Below are 20,994 nucleotides of genomic sequence, written 5' to 3'. Positions count from 1 at the left end.
TACACATTTTCACAAGAGCGGTAAAAGCTGTGTCTTAGGCAGTGGTCCTCAACCCTTGCAATGCACTAGAAATACCTGAGGCTTTAAAGACTTGGTGATGCCTCGTTTTACGCCTGGAGGGTCAGACTTACTGGGTGAAATTGGTAAAGTTCCCCAGGTGGTCCTGATGAGCAATGAGTGTGCAGAAACACAGCTTTAGCAGGTCCCAAACGTTGCTGCGATGGGCAAGCATTTTGGGTTGAATCGTGTCCTGTGAGGACGTGTTGAAGTTTTAGCCCCTGGTACCTGTGGGTGTGAGCTTATTTGGACACAGGGATTTGGCAGATTGACTAAGACGAGATCACGCTGAAGTCAGGTGGGCTCCAGTCCAATGACTGGTGTCCTTATAAGAAGAGGGATTTTGGACACAGATGCCCAGAGAGGAGAACGTCGTGTGAGGACATAGAGGCGGAGGAGACACAAACACATGATGCAGAGATGGAGGTGGAGATCGGAGTGATGTGTCTACCACCCAAGGAACACCAAGGATGCCAGGCACACCAGAAATGAGAAGCGGTGGGGACGCATTCTCCCCTGGAGGCTTCAAAGGCGACACAACCCTGCCAACACCTTGATTTCAGATTTCTAGCCTCCCGCACCGCAAGAATGAGTTTCTGTTGCAACCTACCCAACTGCAGCACTCGGTGACTACGGCCCTAGGAAACTGACCCAGTGTATTGTGGCCACTTGTTGAAATACTTTAACATAAAGAGGTTCAGTCCCTACTACCTAAGTACTTACCCTGGGTCCTGGGTGTGGGTCGTGGGTTGCTGAAGTTTTTCCGAGTTCAGCATCATTGACATCACCTGGGGCTCGTTGGAAACGCTGGGGCAGGTCCTGAGTCAGATCTCTTGAATCCCACCTGCTTTTGAACAAGAACCCGGTGTGATTTGTGTGCACCCTGAGGTCTGAGAAGGAGGAAGGAGGCACCCTGGAGCATGAGCTTGGTTGCTGTCACCAAGAACATCATTTTTGAGGTGAGTAAGGTCTCCAGTCTTCCAGGAAATGGACTTGGTGGATAAGAACAGGATTTTTTCCCTAAACATACAAAGGACAACGTCGTTGAAAACTGAGTTCGACAGAAAACGCTGAGTCACTTGCTTTTTAAAAGAAAGGAAAGTCTGGCCTTCAGGTTCATAAATGGTTAATGTTTCCAGTCCTTTATTTTGAGCACTAGGCTGCTGTTTTTTGTGGGGTTTTTTTGGTTTTTTTTTTTTGCTTTTTCATTGTTAGCTTACAGTCAATGGCCTTTCATAACGATTGGAAGGAAATTTAACAACGAAACTAATTTTGTGACTTTTTTCCCGATAATACTGAACAATGTGCTTTAGAGAAAAAAGGAGCATTTGGATTTGGGTTTCTCTGTTGTTGAGTCTTCGTTTGTATGTTAACGGCCTTCTCTTTCTTCTTCCTTGTCCTTCTCGCTGTGTAAATGACCTACTTTGAAGTTTCGAATAAAAAGAAGTTAAATAGGCTTTTATTTGGCGCTTGACGCTGTCTTTTTCTAGCAAATTTGGAAAAGGTCCTGACTCCAAGTGTAACACAGCTGAGCGTGGAGAAGCAAGAAAGAGCGCTTCCTGTCTTCTCGCCCTTTCTGGGCTGCTCGCGAGAACTCCTGCAGCTCCGAGGGAGAGCACCCGACCTGCCGGTGTGTGCACTCTATGGGTGGAAGCATTTGAGTTAAAAAATATTAAAAAGTAAGCAATAAGAGATGTTTACCTAGTTTTTGAGACTTAGAATGAAAAATCATTAAGGGACAAATCCTGTGTGAGTGTGTGAGTGAGTGTGTGTGTGTGTGTGTACTCAGCGACTGTAGGGTAGGAAAAATAATTTCTCCTCTGCTGCCTTGAGTTCTTAGCTGACACCCCCTGTAATAAAAGGTAGATTGACAAGAGAAAAACAAGCTAGAAGTTTTACAACTGTATACCTTGTGTATACACCAGGGGGAAATTTGTAACCCAAAGAGAAGGCTTAGAATTCAGGATTCAATACCATTTCAATAGGGGAAGGGGAGGAGGGGCGTGAGCCTCCCAGGGGAGGGTAAGTGATTTTTTAGGAAAGATGAATGCGCCCTTAGAAGAAGGGGTGGGAGATGTCACAGCGTGGGGGCCACCTCTGGTCTCCCGTCCTGGGACAAGGGCCACCCTTCTCGGGTTAGGGAAGCTCCCAGGGCTGGAGGGGGCGGGGTGGTCTGCGACACTGCCTCTCTTTGGGAGGCTTTGTCCTTAGGCAGAGTGCAGAGAAAAGCAGTGACAGCTCAGAGCAGGCCACGCCGCACAGTGGCATATTTGGGGGTGGCACATCCCAGTTCCTAAAGTCGTATTCTGGGGGGTGTATTCCCTCGCCTGCATAGCGGTTTTTTCTGTCTTCAGTGCTGTTAGCCACGTGCGGCCATTCACGTAGGATTTGATGGCAAAAGATTGTTTTTTTAATAAACAAAGTATATCACTGTTGAACTAGGAGACTTCTACATAATTTTTTATTTATCTGAATTCATAAGCCACGGGGCTCTTTTCCACAAGAAATAATAACTATAATTCTTTCAAAATAAAATAGCCCCTCTTTCCATGGACTTAAACTGACCTAGTTTGGTGATACCTCTGTTGCTGGTTCTGTGAACATAGATGAAATACAACATCTCTTACTCTGTAACAGATGAGAACTCTTACCGACATTCCCATGTTATCCACTGGGGTGATCCTTTCTCTCTTGACACGTGCGAGCGGATGAAGGGTGGCTAAGTACAGGTGGCTATAATGCTTAAGAAATGACTGACAGCTCCTTGAGATGCGCATAGTTTATTAGAAGTGTTGAGCAGAGTTACAGCTAGGTGTAAAAACACAACATAGAGAGATTAAATAAACTGAAATATTCAAGGAACTGTTCTAGGGAAGTTTAAGATCCAAGCATGAGTCAACACTGGACGATTTAAGCTGTGTGGCAGGTGCGGAAGGGATGCTGGAGGGTTCTGGGGTCACCTACCCGGGGGGCAGCGCGGTGGGGGCGGTGCGGCAGGGGCAGGGGGCATGAGCTGCTCCTGAGACTACAGGGCTTCCCTGGTCTGGGCCCATCGAGGCACCCCGACAGGATGGTGCAATCTGTTCTTTACAAGCCGAAGTCTGGCAGATACATAGTTTCTCTGTGTATTTTAACAGCGAGGAGTACAGACTATTTTTGACATAGTGGTGTCTTTTGACCCATGACACTGGGAAGTGTTTACCTAGAACACTGGGCAGGTGTGGGCTGGACCAGCTGGTGAGGGGTTTGATAACTCCAGCCCCAGCCCCTGCCTCCCTCAGACCCGACCTGTGACTCCACTCACCCCACCCTCCCCCCAGGATCAGGGGTCCCCACTCCCGCATCACACCTGGGACAGAGCTGCACTTAGAATGTGACTGCAGGAGAGTGTCTGCCAGGAGCTGGACAGCAAGCCAGGCCTTCCGTCCAGAAGGAGCGCCTCCCCCCATACCCCCAGCCCACCTCCCAGGAGAGTACGGGGGCTGCCCGGCGCGCACTGCCAGCCCGTGCTCGTCTGCTGCTGGACGTGAGCACTCCTCCCAGCACCGGCTTCACTCTGTGTCTGTGGTGGGTCAAGACAGAAACAAGGTCCTTCCATCGTCCTGTATGAATACAGACAAAGACATGAACATTATTCTTTCTATTTACTTATTTATTGAAATATAATTGACTTACAATATTGTGTTAGTTTCAGGTGTATAGCAAAGTGCTTCAGTTACATACATATATATATTCTTTTTCAAGTTCTTTCCATCATAGGTTATTACAAGATATTGAATATAGTTCCCTGTGCTGTACAGTAGGTCCTTGTTTTTTATCTATTTTATATACAGTGGTGCATATCTGCTAATCCTATATTCCTTGTTTTTTTAATTGAAGTACAGTTAGTTACAACGTGTCAGTATTCGTTAGTTACCTCTCCTCATCTCTTTCCCCTTTGGTAACCATAAGTGTGTTTTCTATGTCTGTGAGTCTGTTTCTGTTTTGGAAATAAGTTCATTTGTATCATTTTTTTTTATTTCACATGTAAGTGATGTCATATGATAATTGTCTTTGTCTGATTTAATTCACTTAGTATGATAATCTTTAGGTCCCTCCAAACACCATGAACATTCTTCAAGCCACAGAAATTACCAGACGTCCCCCATTCTGGTCAACATGAGTGACGCTGCTCTTTGACCAATGACAGCCTTAGTCCTGCAGTTAGGAGTCCTCCCTCCTGAGGGAGAAGACCACTGAGACCAGTCAGGGAATGAACCCGATGTCCTGACATCATCTGACCCAGAGAGAGAGCCCTGGTTCCTGGGACCCACACCAAACTTCCCTAACTCAGGTGCCAGTCCTGTAATAAGTCCCTCTTCCTGAGATGGGGTGTGCGTCCTTCCTCAGGCAGTGAGTTCAGGAGGCTCCTGGGGGTCTGGGCTGGAGGGCACTGTCTGTTCCTCTCCACTTTCACCTGGGTTTGTTTCCCTCACCCTCGGACTAATTCAGCTGCTTCTGGAATCCCAGCTGGTTCATTCTACTGTTGTCAGCCACACCCCTCCTAGCCGGGTGAGTGTGCCCTGCCCCCTTTCCACAAACAGGCTGAAGTTCCAGCTGGAGGATTGGCTCTGATCCTGGACTTCCCCGTTACCTGTCCCCAGTGGAACCTTTGGTTCCGGACACGTTCAGGCAGCTCTGGGGCGCAGTGCTTGAACACCTCCTGGGTGGCGTGACACGACCCCTGCAGCCGGATGAGTTCTCTTAGGCTCCACCTGTGTTGTGAGCAAGTGACAGATTCTGTAGCATCTCTGCCTGAGGTGTGGCAGTCATGAGCACCTAGAAATATCAGGCCTGGCTGGATGGGACTCTTGTGCTGGGAAGGAGCTTGATCCAGTCAGCAGTGAGTGCCCTTCTAAGTAAAAAATTCGATGATGTTGTGACTCACAGAAGTTGAGAAAGGGAGTATTTTCTTCCTTCTTTGTGATCAGTTATGGATTGCTTTTGCTGAGAGCTAAGCCAGGGTGACTTCTGGATCATATATATATACACACACATGTACATACATATACACATACACACACACATACATATAATACATATATACATGTAATATATACATGTAATTTATTCCTGTCCAGACTTTGAACTCTTTTAAATATATTCAATCTATATATTTTAAGGGTATTTTGACTGCCTGAAAAATTCTGAGATAAAAATGTCAACTCTTGACTTCCCCTGGGAATTTGTTCTTCCTGTACATTTTATTTCTCCTTTTTAATCAACCTGAACTGTAGATCTTTCTTTTTTTCGGTGATCAGTCACAGACGTTTGGACAGTCAGACTGGAGAAACCATAGTTCACACTGCCTTTGTTAGTTTCTCTTCAGTTTTTTTTTTATAGAATTGTTAGGTTTGTTTAATTCAGTCCGCAAAATTGAATGGATTCAAGGAATCGGGTCAAATCTCCCCAGCCCAACATGACTGGTCCAGGTCCAGAAAAAAAATCTGGACCTGACTCAGAGCTTGCTCTTGAGTTTTTTGGGTTTTCTTCAAGTTTCCTCAAAAACAGTTTTGAATATTACACTAAGTTATGTACCCAAGTGTTTAAAATGACCATTGCACTTACAGTGTGATGATCGTCTAGTCAAGCTCCGCCTGGTCTCTAATAAGAGTTGCTCCTGCACGGACGCTCCAGGCGTCGGCTGCCTAGCCACTGTGCTGCCGCAGCCCCCTCCACCTGCCGGGGACCGTTTTGACACAGAGCAAGGACTTGGCTCTGGGCAGCCTCTGATCCTTCCAGTAAATAAAGCTGCTGATTGTCGCACCTCCTTTTCCCTCCCCCAGCTCCCCTCCGTTTCATCCTGAGTGACATTTCTTACTGGTAAACATTTAGCTTTATTTCTTGCCTTGACCCTGATGTTCACCACACTGGCTCCTTTGAGTGTTTCTGGAGATAAAAAGCAGTGCCCAAGTCAGAGTCCTTTACAAATTCAAGGCTTTCATATTTTCTCTTACCTTGTGCAGACTTCAGTCTCCTTGTTAATTACAGATCTGCGGGACGGCCACAAAAGGCAGTAGCCAACTGCTGTGGGCTGAATTTGGGGCTGCCTTTAAGTCGACCTGAGCTTCTTTGTTTTCTAGAATGACTTTTTTTTTTTTTTTTTTTAAGTCAGGCTTTGACTTAAAGGAATTGGCCCCATCAGCTGTCCGGGGAGGGCTGGGGGGGAGGAGAGCGATGTTTCAGACACTGAGTGTGGACCAGATCAGCAAGCAGAGACTCCGTAAATGCAGACGAGAGATTTGCAAAGCCCGTGTTTTCTTTCTGGTTGGAGCCTCTCATCTGCACTATGGTAAGTGGGTCAACTCTAGTTCACACTTCCTTTTAGGAGCGGAGGGAAAACCCAGGCATGATTAACCCTGCATTTTCCACAAGCTAATTTTAAGCCCCTTATGTTAACTTTAGAATGTGTGTATTTCACTATCAAACTTCTTTTGGATTTTTGTTTCTGTTTTTGCTTTTGCTTTTTGGTAGTAAGGGTCAGCATAGTTTAATGCAATCATTTTCTTGATAATCTTAGCTCTCATTAAAGCTAAAGATAATAAATCTGAATTCTGAAAGTCATCATGAGGGAATCATATGTTAGAAAAAGAAAATACTGGCAAAGAAGAAAAAGAAGGAAAGAAAGTGAGTTTCTCAGTTAATATGTGCTTCGGCAAATTCTTAGGTGTAACCTAGGATTGAAGCTTGTAGCGGAAAATAGTTACTTTTATTTTTGGAGAACACATAAACATACATTTTAAATGCAACTATAATGTGTATAGTGCAACTTAAAACTATACCCATTTTCCCTTGTTTTTCACAAAACATGGTGTATTTTTGTAGGATTATAGTATCTAGATTGTCTGACGTTTTCAACCTTGACAGTGACTTTGAAGAAAGTATTAGTGCTTCCTGTAAGCCAGGCTCTGCTCTCCCTGTATTTGCAGTAGCTCGTTCCACACTCACAGCAGACTCAGAAGTTAGACTTTTTGGTTACTCCCTTAAAACATGTTTGTATCAAAGTGGTACATACTGTGGTTACTGTAAACTAAACAGAACTGAAGGGCTCATAAGAAAAACCTATAATCTCTTGCCCCACAGTGTGTTCACCTAGTTTTGCCCTCCAGATACGACCATATTTATTTCTGATTTCAGTTCTTTAGGGAGTTACCTCCAGATTCCTAACAACATACCAGTATGTACCAGTATGCACTGGTTTTATGTAGGCATTGTCTATCGATAGCCTGCTGCGATGGACAAGGATTTAGCTCACCCCTTACCTTCTGTTATGCCTTCCTCCAGCTCCCTTTCACCCGCTCAGTTGAATATACATTCAACTTTGTATCCTCAAAAAATATACTTGGGAGGTGGGGGTTATAGCTCAGTGGTAGAGCGTGTGCTTGGCGTGCATGAGGTCCTGGGTTCCAGCCCCAGTGCCTCTGTTAGTAAAAAAAAGATAAAAATAAAATATACTTGAACCTGCATCTATCATTCTATTGATCATAGAGGATATTTCTTAACTCCTCATTTTGTAAAACACAGCTGTTCACTCCGGGCGGTCACCCTTTTCTGAGCGGCCATTCTCTCCTCCACTTTCCAGTCTCTAGGAGCCATACCTTACATTTATTCAGCTTAAGGCATATGAAATTGCTGAAATGTCATAGCCTTTCATCTATAAAAATGGCAGTTTCACATGGTTGTGTTCAAGGTGGATAAAATTACACTGCATTTCATAACCATTGTGATGTCTTCCATACCTAGGGGATGGTTTTAAAATGGAAGACCAATTAATATTATGCAGATCCCGTGACTGCCTAAATGTGTTTGGAAATAGAGGTGCACAGTGTAAAAGATGGACTCCTCCTGCTTTACCAGCCTGTACCTGAACTGTCCTTTGAACAGCTGGCCGTGTCTCCACCCAGAGACGCAGCTGCTCCACCTCTGAAAACATGTGCATTTATTCAGGGCTGCTGTCAGTACAGGTGAGGCTAGGCGTCAGCATTTTGGAGATAGCTGCAGCAGTGAGATAAACGAGACAGGTGGGCAGCGATCACTGTCAGCGTTACTTCCATTTATTCACTCTGCAAACATTTATTGAGCACTTGCGATGCTCCAGGCACTGTGCAATAAGACAAAGGATAAGTCAGACACAGGTCCCTGACTTCAAGAGAATGACACTCTAGTATCTAGGGACCATTTTGTGGCATTCTACAAAATAAACAGTAGAAGGACTGAGTGTGTGTGTGTCTTAAACCTAGGCTAGGATTCCACCCAAATTCAACACTTCAGAGCATATTTAGATTCTCCTGGAGTTGTGACTTTTTTTTTTTTTTTTTTTTTGGTACTGAATGCTGATGGAGTACAAATAACTTTGTTTTACTCTAACATTAGTTTTCTTATCTCTAACACGGAGATAGTAAAATTCTAACTCGTATCAATGAATTGGTTTGGAGAGAATCTGTGTTTCCAAATTTTAAAAATTAAATTCCAAATTCATATAACAAACCAAAAGTGAATTGTCTTCCTCTAGTTGAAAAAAAAAAAATTAAAGGCTGCTATTGAAGTGATAGTTTGAGGGGCTTTTTTCCCCCCCAACGTCTTGTGTGTTTCGTTAACTGTTCTTATCTCATGTAAGTTCTAAATTTCCATTTTTGTGGCTGGACCTGCTCTTTCATTAAAACAATGGTGATCGTGGCGAAATAGGAATAGACAAGTATGTGTTGATTTCTTTTGTGATTTGAAGAGACACTTACGATCTCTACTCACACTGTTTCGACTCACTGGAACCTAAAACAGTGTTGCTGCCTGACTTACAATCTATCTTGAGAACAAGAGCAGGAAATCTTGTACTTGAACAAGTGGATTATTGAACAAAGTTACCAGAGGTTTATTTGCAACTCACGTAGCTATTTCCTTGTCATCCTTCCTCATCGTCCTTACCTCAGGAGACAAGGGTTGTGCTCCCTTAGGCTACTGATTTGTAAACTTGCGTCCGTCCCCGTCATAGGTCCCCGTCTACTTTGTCATAGGTCCCCGTCTATTTCTGTCTCAGACAGAGAGGTGTCATGTGGCGAACATCCTGCACGTGGTACGTGCTCCACACTCCATGAATATATTTGGCATCTGTGAGTGAATGAAATTAACTGAAGCCCCCAATGATGTCTAAAATCAAATGCCTGCCTAGAGAGTTCTGTGACTTCCTGCGGGGAGAGGGGAGGACTGAAATGTTTATGATTCTCTTTGGTTCAAGACCACTTCTTGTGCCGTTTGCTAAATTTCTGATGGTCTCACAAAACCATCCATGATTCCCCAGTGTGGCATGAGGAGAGTTCAGAAATGAAACTCTTTTTTTTTTTGATTTTCTGTCCTCTGTACATCAGGAACAGAGAAGTCCACAAAAGAAAATATATTTGTGATTACAGCAGACTTTATTCAAAGCCTGGGGAAATTTTCTCAGTTTTTCTAAGCAGAGATCTGACTGGCCATTTGCAGCCTCCTCTGTCCAGACACACCCTCCAAGGACCTATTTTACAAACAAAATTATTCCAGCGAACAAAGCCGGCCCTTCTCTAATTACTCCTATTTACCCGAATCCTTGACTTTTTCAGGCTACATTTTTCTAGTAGTCTTAATACTAATGCAAAATTTCTGGCAGTGTTGCCCTGGGAGTGTGGGGCGGGGGACTTTGATGAGCAAAAGTCACTCAAGAATTTGCAGTGATGTCAGACAGAACCCGGCTTGTATTTTGGCTCTGTTAGTTCCCCTATCTTGGACGCTGGTTAATTTGCTGAACTTCTGGTAGCTTTATCGTCCTATGAAATGTGGGTAATTTTAGCATTTGAACTACTTCGTGGAGCTGTGAACATAATGCCTGCAAGGTGCATGGAACTGCATCCGGCAGCTCGGAAGCAGCCAGTGACGTTCTCTGGTTAACGTTGTATTATCCGCAGCGCTGTCGTGAACCCTGACACACTCCGTGCCTTTGTGCTGGTTGACGTTCTAGCAGCCATTTTAGAAACGGTGGCTCCTATAAAACTGACCGCCCACATGGTGGTCTAACAGAATTTCTGTTAGAAATTCTTGTTCTTTGAAGTAGAAATGCTTTGAAACTTAGCAACGGCTGTATCAGCTGCAGCACCGTTGTTTTTCCCCCCTTCATTTTAGCTGCGTTGAGCATTAGTACATGCAGCCCATGACAGATCTCTGAGGGCGAACCGGGTCTTGCTGTAAATGCTGGCCGCTTCCTCATTTCACTGTGGTCTTTAGAAGCGAGTCCACTTTCTCAGCTTCATATTTTCCAGCAGGTCTTACTAAAAAAAGATATTTTTTGGCTCCTGGGAAGCTGCTGGTGACACATGTTTCGCTGTGAGTTTCTTTTTTTCTCTTCATGGAAAGAAATGTGGTGAGAAAAAAAATGTAAGAGATCCTTTTTACTTGAGTGGTTGTTACATGACTTTGAACTCAGGGTGTAGGTGTTTTGACCCATATAAAAATCTACAAAGAGGAACCACTTTTCGAGAGGTAGGTCAGAGATAATTGTGAGCATGTGCTTCCATTCAACACGCGCTTCTCCTTCGGAGGCGTGCGGCCCAGGGGCACTGCAGCCGAGTTATAATCTTTTGAAACTCATATTTGATGGACTTTAGACAGTGTTGTGAAAAAATGGAAAATTAGAAAGCCTCCTAAAACCAAAATTAGGGATTTTTTTTGTGTGTGTGTGTATGTGTGCTATTTATTGTAGTTAGACACCATCATCATTATAAGAGTAAATTATTTGAACTTGCAGTAGGCTCCATCCCAATAGATTTTTTTTTTTAATGAGACAGGACATAATTTGGGGTCATATCTATAGGAGACAAAGGGGCAAAATAATGCTTCCATATTTAGAGAACTGTAAAGCATATGGTCACCTAAACCTCAGTTAATAATGATAATATAATAATTTTTTCAAGTTTTGAGATGATGCTAAGCTCCTCTGTATAGTGTGTACTGGAAGACTGTGTACCAGGGAAAGTATGAGACAATCCCGAGGGCCCACAGGGCAGGAGTGCCCTTCCCTGCATGCCAGGCCGTGGCTCCACTCCCTGCCCCTGCCCTGAGTTTAGAATAATTTAGGTAGGAACTAAGTTAACACTGTGTTTGGTTCCTTGGCCTTTAGGTCATCTTGAGAAAGTGTGACATTTAATTGGCAGAAAGCAGCCTTCCTGCCTGCACCGGGGCGCCCTGTGTCATCAATGACTTTCCGTTTCTTTCGACCTTTTGGATCTTTGTAGCCTATCTGTATTTTCATTAACTCTCACCTCTCTGATGTCCTTTTTGGTAGGCGTTTTGTATATAAGTGCAAATCTTGTTTAAACACCATGTGTAGATTTTAAGACATTGGTAGGTGCTTCGATGTGTTTTGACAACAATTAAATCTCTCCCAGTCAAGAGTATTTTTCAAAAACCAAAACAGTCATAGAATGTGTCACTGATCTGCTGAAACATTAAAACGTCACCAAATACAGGAAGAGAATTATATGCTATGTATTGTCACTTAGGCCGAGAGTCTAGCTTTCGAGAAATCTATCTGTCTTGATTTTCAAATGGTAAGTGAAGGCCACATTATAAATGGATGGTTTGGTCCTGTAATATTCTGGAGGATATTGAGGAATAGTCTTCCAGAAAATAATTCAATGTTTTTGGAAGAACTTTCGTCTTTAAAACACTCATTTTCCACCTCTGCTCCCATAACTGTCTCTTGTTGATGATAACTCGCCACTGAATTTGGAGGTGAACTTAGAAAATAACACAGGGGTGGAAAGTGTAGCTTCTGCTGAGGGAGCAGAACGATGCAAGAGAAAGGGCCTGGAAGAATTTCCAGTGTCCAAACTATTTTTCTTTCTGTATTTCACACAGCAAGGAAAGCCCTGCTTAACTAGAGCTTGGTTTGAAAGTGAAAGAGAGTGTACACAAAGCGCTGTTACCCAGCCCGGGTTCAGCCGCTCCTCCCGCAAGAATCCAGGACTCAGGATAGTTCCCTGCGCTGCACAGTGGGACCTTGTTGTTTATCTGTCTTATGTATAGTAGTGTGCACCTGCAAATCACAAACTCCTAATTTATCCCTCCCTCACCTTTCCCCTTTGGTAACCATTAGTTTGTTTTCTATGTCTGTGAGTCTCTTTCTGTTTTGTAAATAAGTTAACTTGTGTCAATTTTTTTTTCAATTAAAAGAAAAAAAAAAAAAAAAAGAAACCCAATATGGAGAGACAGGTGTTAGGTAAAAGGAAAGATAGCTTTTTTGAGGAAGCCAGCAGTCCTGGGGAGAAGGTGGACTCACATCCCAAAGAACCAAGTCCCAACGCCCCACGTTTTGCTTGGAGATTATGCAGGGAAAAGGGGAAAGGGCTGCATGCAGGGGAGGGAGTCATCTTCTATTTTCAGCAGTGATTGTCTTCATCACAAGATTCCAAGTAGCCGTCAAGTCTCGCTTGCAGTTGGAACATTATCCAAGTCATAAATCTCTGGTTAGCTTGTCCTGAAGGATAAGGAACAAGGGTGAAGCCCATAGAACAGCTACTCTTTAGTCTCCACATGCATCCCCAGCTCTCTGCAGCAGCAGCCAGCTAAGCCAAGTTCATGGTGAACTGGGGCTTAGTGAGCGTAAGAGCACAGCCATGTCACAGCTAAGAGATGGATCTGGAGTAATGCTGAGGTGCTGCGGGGCCCAGTTCCAGTCTCATCCCCTCAGTTACAATCCCCACTCCCGGATTCTCCTTCCATTTCTACAGAAAAGGGGCAAAGGTCCATCTTCCGCAACCTCTTCAAGCTGAGCATGGGCGACGAAGGAGTCTTGGAGGAGAAGACTCGACGTGGTGTCAGAAGTGTTCTTTGGTTCCCTTACATGCTGGTTGAGATTCCAAAAGAAGCATCTCATCACTAACCTTTTTTGTTACCGTGTATACTGTCTTAAGGGATACTAGTGATATTTTGGTGGAAAAGATTCCTGCACCGAGGACCTAACTGTGAGACTTTCTCTGGGAGGCCCGGGAGGGATTCAGATACTAGCTGTAACGTTTGGAGGAAGCATTCAGGGAGAGTGCGGTTGACATCTAGATGGATGGGTGGATTTGGAAGACCTCAATAGGACAATGCACTTTTGAAACTTGCAATCCATGTATAAACATTCCTGCTTCTCCAGCAGTTATCGGTAGTCTGTAGTGTGGGAAATAAACCATGTCTGGTGGTAGTAATAGGGTTCTGGTTATAATCAAATCTCTTGTCCCCTTAATTGTGGCCCTGTATCATAGTTACACATTAATCTCATTCCCCAGAGGACCTACTCATTGACACATTAGACTGCTGTGAAAGAATTACACTTTGTAGCTAAATATAGCCGTACGTGCCAAGAACTTAATTACCTATGTTTCTAAGGAGGCCGTCTCAGTAAAACGTCTAAGAATGTTTCATTTTGGTCATCTAACCCGGACACTCCTTATCTGACTTACTCTGTGTGAAGAAAAGGAATCCCTTTGAATATTCCAATGCCCCACAGGGCTCTCGTATCTCTCTGATGGAGGGTTGGTCCTCAGGCTCCTAGATGTGTGATGCTAGCCTGAAAGGGGGCCCTCGTGTCCTCCCTGGCCCCCATGGAAATTTCTGGAACTGAACTCAACAAGCTGGCGTGTTCTCAGCTCTGATGTCAGACCCCAGTGCCCTCCTCTGTCCTTCCCAGCCTCCTGCTGGGCCAAGCTTTAACCTCTGGCTGTTCCGCGGGGAGCGGCACCCTTTTCTTCCCTCCTTTGCCTTTGCCCACGCCCCTGCCCACATCCCTGACGTGCTCTTCCTCAGCTCAATCTCAGAAGGCCTAAAAATGGCCCATTTTGGACATTGTCAGTGTAAACAGCATTGAGCATCCCCTGATTTTCTCAGCCAGTCAGGACCCCTTTCCCACGGCGCTTTGCAGTTCTAACCATTGATAATTATCACCTTCAGTTTTGCAGATTTCTGGGAACTGGGAGGTCAGTTTCCATCGCTGGTTTGGAGCGTTCCCATGAACATCTGAGTCCTGTAAGGGCCCTAAGGTGGTGTTTAAACGTCACCTTGTAGTCGCTGAAATCCATTCGGTGCCTGTTATCAAGCACTGGCAGTTCCCGCATGACTGGCCTCTGACCTCTGCGGCTCTGACTTCCTCTCCCGCTGCAGCCGCCGTGCTGTTTTCTCGGCTCATCAATTAAAACTTTGTCATTATCCTTCCTGCCTCCTGGACACGGTCGCCCGTGCTGCGCCCACTGCTTGGGATTCCTGCCCCCACTCACACCTGTTCACCAAGCCCCTCTCCTCCCAAACCCACTTCTCCACCAAACCTGCCCAGAGCTCCCCCGCCCCCCGCATCCAATTACACTTTGTCTTTTTTATTTCTCTTTCTTATTATCCTATTCCTGACCTTCATAGTATTTTTCACAAATTTTATCTGCATACCTGTGTATAAACTGAATACATCTTTGAACCAACTTGCCCATTCTTTGCAGGAAATGGCATTTAAAGCATTACATCCCTGTATCCCAAATCACCGTGAGGACTGGAACCGGAGTAAGAAATCCTTTATCTCCATGTATCGACGGGCACTGGAAGGGATCCATCCGCGTGTGACCCAGCACACTCCTCCCCAGCCCTCTTCCTCACTGCCTTGATTTTCCTGATTTTCCCAGAGAGGATCCCACACCTCTCACTCACCAGGCAATGCGAACCTTGCCCTGAGCCAGCCGCCGAGCTGTCTCTCTGATCTTGCGGGTCTTAAGTTTCCGACTAACTCAGCCTCTGGCCGGTCTGTTTTTTTCCCGCTTTTCCTCCTGGCATTTCCCTCCACGGGGAGCTGCGGAGCCACCCAGGAGATCCTCCTTCCTGGGCTTCGTCTCCAGATGCTGCGTAGACACCAGACCCTGCCAGTCTTCTGATTCTATGACCCGGACAGCCAAAGTGTGGATCTCTTCCCTGGGGAGAGAGTGTCTGAAGTAGGGACAAAGACAGAGAGGCCCAGAGCAAGGGAAGAAGTCCGGGGATGCACTCAGGCCATTGGGTGACCTGCTCCTTAATGCCCATCCTAGCGCAGTAGCGCTGTCCCCACGGCGCAGGGGCTCCGCGGTGCTGGGCCCGTAGTAGGTGCCCGGCAGTGTCGGTGGATGAATCCATGAAGCAGTGGTTTTGAAGTCATTAAGCAGCGGACTTGAGTGGATGCAGGACTGAGCTGAAAGCACTAGAGGGAGTCAGAGAAGGACTTGAGCACGAAGGATTCAGCAGAAGTCAAGCTGCAGCTGCGATTGCTCGGTAGAGATTTCCCTTCTCGTTCCTTGTCTTAAATTCAGAAATACACACATCCATGGCGTGAAATCTGAACTGAATCTGACACGAATGCTTGCTCTGTTTTTAGTGCAGGCCGTGATGAGCCCTGCCGTCTGTAGGAAAAATGCAGGAGTGCTGAGGGACGTTAGAAGACGAGAAACACTCATTCGAGGAGGAGTCCCATGAACTTGCACCACATCATTAAGCAGATGGGCTGGAATTAACACCACTAACAGTTGTCTGCAGTGACACGTGATGGACGCGTGAGGCATGCTGGGGAGGAAAACACTGGTCTTGAAAGGGAATTGCGTGGAGGGCCAGAAAGTCGCGTATCTTACATGGAGGATTCCCTTGTGTTCTTGCCCATAAAGTCACTAACTAAGTCATAAAATAGATGGGAGAAGTGGAAAGTCTCTCAGGGTAAGCAGGATAAAGTTTGCTTGACGCCTTGGGACAGACTGCTGTGCCCGGACAGGCACCCAGCGCTTATTCTCTGTTTGACCTTGATCAGTTATGCAGGATGCTTTCTAGGCACTGTTTCCTCATCTGTAAAATGGGGTAATAAGGGTACACGTGGCACAGGGATCCAGCGAAGAGAAAAGGAGAGAATGCGCGCAAACGTCTTAACCCAGCGACCGGCCCGCGTGTCCTGAGAAGGTCACGTGCACGAGGACTCCCGGGCGGTGCCGCGCGGAGGCCTTTACGTCCATGTGCCGGATGTGCCGCCGGTTGCCTGCCTGAGCCATTGCCTCTCTCTGGGCTTGCTTTTAGTGATTCTGCTGCGCTGGATTTTTGTTTTTCTTGGAAAGTTCCTCAAAATGGGTGTTTTCGGGGACCGTGAGCGTTTTGTGGGGAGGAGTACTTTTCCGTTCCTTTTGGCCCGCCACGTGTTGGTCCTCCCGGCGGAGCGGATGGAGAAGGCCGCCGCCGCGGCCTGAGAGGGACGGTGCAGGGCCGCGATGCTCTAGGGCAGACTGCCCGTGCGCGTGGACGGCGCCGGCGGAAGAGCTCTGCGCTGAAATCCTGTGAGCATTTGAGTTTCCGCTGCACTCACGTTGCAGTTTGTAGCCTGCTCTCCCTTTTATATGCGCCTCACTCTCGGCTTCTGTTTTGTTGGATTTGGCAGAGGCTCTGATTGGCAAATGGCTGAGCGAGAGCCTCAGAGGGGACAGGTGACCTTGAGGCCGGAGGCAGGCTGGGAGGACAGGGTAGACAGAATTGGAGGATGGTTAAAGAAACCGGCCTGTGCCTTTTCTCTCACCCTGAATGTGTTAGGGTTTTTTACCCTCCTAGTAAATAAAGATCTCCTGGAAGTTCATTTCCAAATGCTTCAATAGGTTGACTCATTTTAATGAAAAAAGATAATAGGAAAGCCCGTGGTGGCGTAAAAGTCGCGATGGTTTGAGTGATGAATTCTTACGTGAACTTTAAAAATTAAAGCTGTCCATTAGGTATCACATGTATCATTTTAAAAATAATGTCATATCTTTGGTCTAAATTTGAAAGAAGTGTCATTTCAGTGATCCAAAAATGCATATAATTTAACTCTCTGTAAGTAAGAGTAGGTCAGCTTAAAATATAAAGAGACACTAACACAGGGACATCTTAGAGCCTTCTGGTTTCGAAGACCCGGGTGCTGGAATTGTCTACTGTTTTCACCTGCATTTAATCACAGAAAAGAGGCACACACCCCAAAAGTTTAAAAAGCACCAATTCAATGAATCCAATTAATCCTTTAAAAATTCCAAGTTGTATGTCACACTGAAACAAATGAGAAAGGAATTAATTTGGAACAACTAGAAAAAAATGACATGTAGCCAATATTGGATTCAGTTCAATTTAAAATCAGAACAATTTTTATGTTTTACCATCTGCCTCACCAACAGCCTTGTAAAATGTGAATACTGCAATCTTTAGAGATTCCCATGTGAGGGCAGCCGTTTTTAAAGGCCACTTGAAGAACATAAAACCAGAATAAATAATGTTGGTGCCTGTCCAGGAACTGAGTTAGTAATTAGTGATCACTGAAAAGAAAATCGCATCTGTGATTTAGGAACTCAGATATTCTCCTTGAACTTCTGCCTTCTACAAAACCTTGCAGAAGTCTAGCAAATGCTCTTCTGTCCCCTGGAACAGGGGGGCAAATGGAGACTCGGAGAAGGGAAAAACCTAGGTGATATTTATCTCACCTGAAAAAGGTGCAGAGCTGGAATGAAAACCTGCAATTCTAAACTGCTGGTTTTAGGCATGACACTTCTTAAACAAAATAGGCAAGAGGCATGAAGCAGAGCTTATCTCTGTCTGCCAAATTTTCATGTTCTAGTTATATATTCAGGTGAGCTGGATCGAAAGCAGGTGATAGCTGCTTTATTTTTATATATACGCATGCCTGAGTGTGCATCTCTGTGGAGATTTTAACCAGCTGTGAGCTGTAATGTATGGATCTGATTGAACATTATGATGTTTTAAGTGCTCACTTAGTTGATTCTTCCACTGCTCTGCCTGGACACAGACTATAATTTATTCAACCTACAGTCTTGCGTTTTGTCCATGGATTGTTAAATGAGTAAACAAATGCAGAAGGAAAGAAGGAATCTGCAAGAAGAAAAATAAAACAGGGATAAGCCCCCGATGCCAGAAGATGAAGTACTAGTATGCTCGAATCACGGGTTTACCACAGGTGATCATTGTATTAAAATATATGATTCTAGGTGAAGTGACGTGTTTGGACAGTAGATACTGTGAGACAGTTCTAGTTATATCTGCAGAGTCCTGACAGAGGAACACCTTCATTTTTAAGATTTCTAACTCACAGTTTACTAATTTAACATTTAACATGTGCTAAATACTGTGTTTAGGTTAAAGTGTCAAGTAAGGCGTGGTCCTTGCCCACGTGGAGTTCACAGAAGACTCCCATCAAGTGATGGATACCAAGATTATCCCTACACCACATACAGGGGAGCTCGGAGGAAGGAGCCCTTTGGGGTGTGGGCAGTGAGTGCAGTTGAGTGAGGAGAACTGGGATAGAGACTGAGCTGTGACAACTCACTCTCCAGTTACAACTTCCCCTCCTCCTTTCAGACTGTGGGAAATGTAATGCAGGTCATCAGAAGAGAACCCTGTTTCATGTTCTTATGCCTCTGTTAGTAGACCCTACCTCTCCTGCTGAATGAGAAAAGAAACCAAGAAAGGTTAGTTCTTATTTTAACCAGGTCATGGAATTAAACTAGGATGCAAACTGGAGAAGTAGGCAGGATAAGGAGAGGGGACTATTCCAAGACAGACTCTGAAGCCAGAAATAGCACAACACATTAGAAGGTGCCGTACTATTTAGGGAGTGGAGCTGAGATGAAAGGGTCAGCAAGGAAATGTGATTAAAGTTGTAAAATAAAGTTTAGAGCTCGGGAAGGTGGGATTGATTATTGACATGCTTAAAGTCCAGAAAGTAACTTGGACACATTGTCTGAGAATGGCTAAAGTTCAATTAAATTAGAGGAAAATGTGAAACTACTTGTTTTCAGACTTTTTCTAAATATAGTAGGACACATTTGAATGTCTGGGGAAATCTACATAATTTTTCTGGATTTGACATTCTGCCTGTAAAAACATTGGAAATATGTAAATGAGTGATTGCATCCAAATGTGCCCTCATTTCTGGATATGCTTGAGACATGCTAAAATTCATCTTTACTCCTTCCCTCTCTTTAATTCTTGACATCCAATTAGTTATCAGGCCTGCTTGTTATGCTCATGTAACTTAGCTTTAATGTGTAACAAAGCACCCTCAAAGCTTGTCATGATAGAAGAGAAAGGAATACTTCCCTAATCATTCTATGAAGACAGTATTTCCCCAATACTAAAATCAGATAAAGACATCCCAAAAAACCATACATAAATGCCCTCTGCAAATATAAAAAGAAAAAGATTCAATAAAATATTAGCAAACCAAATCCAGAAACATATAAAAAAGATTATATACCATGGCCAAGTGGGATCTGCCCCAGGAATGCAAGGTTGGTTTAACACATGAAAACAATCAATGTGACCTTAATGGAAGCGGGGACTAAGACCACATGATCATCTTAATAGACTCAGAAAAGAAATTGACAAAACCTAACAACCTTTCATAATAAGAAAAAATGCAGTAGAAGGAAGTATCCTCAACCTGATACAGTGCATCTATGAAAAACCCACAGCTATATTATATATAAAGGTGAATGGCTGAAAGCTTTATTTCTAAGATCAGGAGCAAGACAAGGATGCGTGCTCTCATAACTTCAACTCGATAACGTACTAGAGGTTCTAGCCATGGCAATCAGGCAGAAAAATGATTTAAAAAGGATTGAGATTGCAAAGGAAGAAGTAAAATGATCTACTCTCAGATAACATGATCTTACATATAGAAAATCCTAAGGATCACCCCCCCTCCCCTGCTACACACACAAATATAACTAAGAAATGGGTTATGCAAAATTACAGGTTACAAAATCAGTAAACAAAAATCAGTTGAATTTTTATCAACTATCAATGAACAATCAAAAATGAATTTAAGGAAACAATTACATTTACAAATAGCCTCAAGAAGAATAAAATATTTGGGAATAAATTTAACCAAAAAAATACAAGATTTGTACATTTGTCTCATTGTTGGGTGAAATTAAGGAAGTCCTAAGTAAATGGAAATGCATTTTGTGTTTATGGATCAAAAAACTTACTGTTAGAAAGACAATAGAGCTCCCCAAACTGGTTACAGATTACATGCAATTCCTGTTAAAATTACAGCTGGCCTTTTTTCATAAATTGACATTCTGAGCTTAAAATTAACCTGTAAATGCAAGGATCCCAGACTAGCCAAAACAATCTTGAAGAAGAACCAAATTGCAGGATTGAGTATTTCTATTTCAAAATTACTACACAGCTACAGTAATCAAAACAGTACGGTAGTAGCATAAAGTTATATAGGTCAATGAAATAGAATTAAGAGTCCGGAGATAAACTCTTACTTCTGTAGTCAATTTTTGACAAGGGTGTCAAGACCATCCAATGGGGACTCAGTAGGGGTTTTTTTTAGCAATTGCTGCAGAGACAACTGAACATCTGCATTCAAAACAATGAAGTTGTACTTATACTTCACATCATATACAAAATTAACTTAAATCATAGACCTAAATGTAAGAGCTAAAACTATAAAATTTTTAGCATGAAATGTGGGAGTAAATCTTTGTGACCTTGGATTAAGCAATGATTTCTTAGGACACCAAACTCACAAGATAAAAAATGATAAATTAAACTATGTCAAAATTAATAACTATATGGTAGAAAGGGTACCATCAAGACAATGAAAATACAATCTGCAGAATGGGAGAAAATATTTGAAAATTATACATCTGACAAGGTCTTTCCTCTAGAATATATAAAGTAATTTTATAATTCAACAATGAAAAGACAAACAACCTAATTAGAAATGGGCAAAGAACTTGAAGAGACATTTCTCAAAAGAAGATGTACAAATGACTAAAAAGCACATGAAAAGATGCTCAGCATCTTTAATAATTAAGAAAATGCAAATCAAAACTACAGAGAGATACACTTAAC

The 20,994-nt window shown here is 43.8% G+C and overlaps 1 long non-coding RNA gene across 1 annotated transcript; it reads right to left on the bottom strand.

Moving 5' to 3' along the window:
• Positions 1-2,849: 2,849 nt before the first annotated feature.
• LOC105094081 (uncharacterized) lies at positions 2,850-6,186 on the bottom strand. The gene is made up of 3 exons (XR_837618.3): positions 6,054-6,186; positions 4,691-4,811; positions 2,850-3,659 (listed from the first exon to the last, which is right to left on the bottom strand). It is a non-coding gene; the product is annotated as an uncharacterized LOC105094081 (long non-coding RNA).
• Positions 6,187-20,994: the final 14,808 nt, after the last annotated feature.

The sequence above is a fragment of the Camelus dromedarius genome, chromosome 13 (assembly GCF_036321535.1).
Source record: "Camelus dromedarius isolate mCamDro1 chromosome 13, mCamDro1.pat, whole genome shotgun sequence".
Taxonomy (NCBI): Eukaryota; Metazoa; Chordata; class Mammalia; order Artiodactyla; family Camelidae; genus Camelus; species Camelus dromedarius.
The sequence above is the reverse complement of the archived record's forward strand: the minus strand, read 5'-3'. Positions and strand labels throughout refer to the sequence as shown.